The 3,530-nt window shown below is 47.3% G+C and overlaps 1 protein-coding gene across 1 annotated transcript in view; it reads right to left on the bottom strand.

Annotated features, from left to right (window-relative positions):
- The window catches only part of CUNHXorf38 (chromosome unknown CXorf38 homolog), a 21,181-nt gene that overhangs the window by 8,075 nt on the left and 9,576 nt on the right, over positions 1-3,530 (bottom strand). The window lies entirely within an intron of this gene.

Genomic DNA, 3,530 nt, shown 5'->3' with positions numbered 1-3,530 from the left:
ACACGGGGACAAGCTGCTTATTACACAGCTGGAAACAAGTCTACCGCTCCTCAAAGTTACCTGGGCTTTAAATAATAAATCTAGAAGCTGCAAAAATGTGAAAGAAAGATTGTACCAATGATACTACTCACAGCACACGCTTGTAACTGTGGGTACTACACTGTTAGCTCTTACTGCCTGTGCTTGGTGCTGGGTTCCCATCAGATGCCCATGACCTCGCTGGCTGGGTCTGCGTACTGCACACGCACCAAGATGGAGTGGAGGGCCTCCCTCCCCCTGTCCGGAGACCTTCTCACTGGATGACTTGGACACTGCGATCCTTTTGCTGTGACATCTCGGCCCTCTGTGCCCTTGAAATGTACTTAAGAGGGGTGATTATTTTAGTTTGGTGGGGTTGGGGGGGGCTGCAGAGAGACACAGTAAAAAAAATTTTTTAAAGTAAGAATAGGGAAGACTTATACACATGTATATGTAAAAGGAGAAGAGGAAATAGAGATGGAAAAACTGAAAGTACTAGAAAAATCATGGAATGTAGTCAGACAAACTTGGATTTTGAAGCCCACCTTTACCACTTAACCAGCTGCATAACTTTGGGCAAGACACTTGACCTCTCTGAGCTCACTTCCCCATATGCAAATGAAAGATGAGGATACCAACACCACCTAGGATTCTTGTGAGGACTAGAAATAATCTAATCTGGGGCGCCTGGGTGGATCAGTCGGTTAAGCATTTGACTGCGGCTCAGGTCACGATCTTGAGGTTCGTGAGTTTGAGCCTGGCAACAGGCTCTGTGCTGACAGCTCCGAGCATGGAGCCTGCTTAGGAGTCTGTGTCCTCCTCTCTCTCTGCCCCTCCCCCACTCATGTTTTCTCTCTCTCTCTCTCTCTCTCTCACTCAAAAATAAACATTTAAAAAATTTTTTAAAATAAAAAAAGAAATAATCTACTCCAAGCACTTAGCATTGTGTCTGGTACATTCATTCCACAAATATTTATTGAGAGCCAGTCAACTATGTGCCATGCGCTGCTCTAGGCAAAACATGCTTAGCACCCCCATTCTTCTGCTTAATCTCAAACTCTTGGACTTGTCTTTGATGCCTCTCATGCCCCAGTGTGTGCACCTTCTCACCATACCATGTGTATATCTCCACCCCGGTCTGAACCTGGTAGGTGCAGCAGCCTCCTCATGGGTCTCCCTGCTCCTGTCCCACAGCTGCCATCTCAGGAGTAAGAGCCTACGTCCTTCTTCTGATGGCTCACTGGCCAATATGACCTGCTTCCTTCGCCTTACTTTCTCTTACCTCCTCACGCGCTTTTCTTTCCTACCCGCACCCCAGCCGTCCTGCTCACCTTGCTGTCCCCGCTGCCTGAAGGCTCTCCCGGCACATGTGCATGTGGCTAATCCTCACCTCCTCCAGGGGGCCACCCTGACTACCTGACTGTAACCTGATATTCATCCCCATTCTGCTACTCCTCGTCCCCCCTTCTGTGCTCGACACAATACTTCTAAAGCTGAGAAGCGCCGTTTGTTTACTACATTGACTGTTTACTGTCTCCCCTTACAGGGATCTTTGTTTTGTTCACTGATGCACACCAAGCTTCTAGAACTGTGCCTGGTACATAGTAGGTACATGCTCCGTAAATATTTTCTGGAATATAATAAATGAAGGGTCATTTCGATCCTTTATCTGACTGAGTCAGGTACATTCTGTCACTGCCTCTTCTGCTTAAGTTGCTCCAGGGGTCTCTGTGCAGATGGTTCTCTCACCAGGTGAGAATGTGCAAATTCCTTACATGTTTTTTTAGCCGCTTACTGTGCTTGACATGTTTTAGCTGAATTAAAAAAAATTTTTTTAACATTTATTTATTTTTGAGAGGGGGAGGGGAAGGGGGAGGGACAGAGAGAGGGACACAGAGGATCTGAAGCAGGCTATGTGCTGTGAGTGCAGAGCCCCATGTGGGGCTTGAACCCATGAACCAGGAGATCATGACCCTGAGCTGAAATCAACCACTGGCCGCTTAACCGACTCGGCTAAGTCACCACTCAGGTGTCCCACTTTAGCTGAATTTTTAAACCTCTGGGATCCTAACAGAGCACTGAGGGCTGGCAGGACTACGTGAAGGGCTCTAGGATGGCAGCCGGATTCTGCTGCAGATGGGCTGGTGGTGGACACACTCCACACGTGTCCAGAGGGCCCCGAACAGCTGCTGCTCCCCTTTGGCTCTGAAGTGGAATGTATTTTACATTCACAGTTACATGGGCACAGTGTATTTTTAATGGGAACCCCTTCATAAAAAGGGCTGCAATCAAGAGTCAGATGCTTAACTGACTGAGCCACTCGGGCACCCATTTCTAACAGTATTTTAAAATAAAGTAAGATAGGGGGTGCCTGGGTGGCACAGTCGGTTAAGCATTGGACTTCGGCTCAGGTCATGATCTCACAGTTTGTGAGTTTGAGCCCCGCATCAGGCTCTGTGCTGACAGCTCACAGCCTGGAGCCTGCTTCGGATTCTGTCTCCCTCTCTCTCTGCCCCTCCCCCAGTCATGCCCTGTTTCTCTCTGTCTCAATAAGAAATAAACATAAAAAGAAAATTAAAAAAAAAATAAAGATAAAACACCCGGATTTGGAAAATACAAGACTTAACTGTCCTCTTCATCATTGTAAACACCTATGGTGTGTCAGGGTGGGAGCATCCAAAAAGCAGTGGTACCCAGTCCCTCTGTTAAAGGAGCTCAGCAAGCTGAATGAAGCATCTAGGTCAAGGTCAGAATGATTAACACAGGCATATGGACCAGTAAGGGGCACAGCTTAATGAATGAAATACTTTATAGATAAACACTCTTTCTGTGTTTAGAGAGGCAACCAGCAAAACTACTTTCCTTGGACAAGGTACAATGGGGAGGCAAAATGATTTGTCCAAGATCTCCTGGTGATCTAGAATTCTAATCCAGCAAGTACTGGAATACGTCCGAACTTTACCAGAACACTGTTTGCTCTTTTATACCTTGCATGTAACAAAGGGGATTCATTTCTCCTGTATTCCCTATCAGGACTTCTGGCCATCATTAGCCTGCAGGGACCTCAACTGGAATCCTTGTTGATTCTTTGACCGCCTCCTTCCCCACCTCCTTCTAGCCCCGTGCCACACTCCAAGTAATGTAAGCAGCCACTAAGCCATCTGCTCTGCCCAAGCAATGCCTCCAGAATGCGGCCCCTCTGCCACACCTCAAGTTTCTGTCCTTTCTCCAACCTCGCGTGGCTGTGACACTGTCCTGTTAGTCTCCAACCACCATGAGTTAACTTTCTAAAAGCCATACTGGATCCACTGATTAACTCTTTCTGGATTAAAAACAGCCCTTGGCTCCCTACTGCTTTTTGGGAATAAGGTCCAAGCCCCTTGGAACAGCAAAACAAACCTTTCAAAATACGGCTCCAAGCTACCTGGCTGCCCTGGCATCTGACTACATCTTCTACGCTGGCCTTGCCACTGCTCAGGCCCAAGTTATTCTTCGGTATCTCTGCAAGTGCC

Source organism: Crocuta crocuta, unplaced genomic scaffold (assembly GCF_008692635.1).
Source record: "Crocuta crocuta isolate KB4526 unplaced genomic scaffold, BGI_CrCroc_1.0 scaffold49, whole genome shotgun sequence".
Classification (NCBI taxonomy): domain Eukaryota; kingdom Metazoa; phylum Chordata; class Mammalia; order Carnivora; family Hyaenidae; genus Crocuta; species Crocuta crocuta.
Note: the sequence above shows the minus strand (reverse complement) of the source record. Positions and strands in the feature narration are given on the sequence as shown.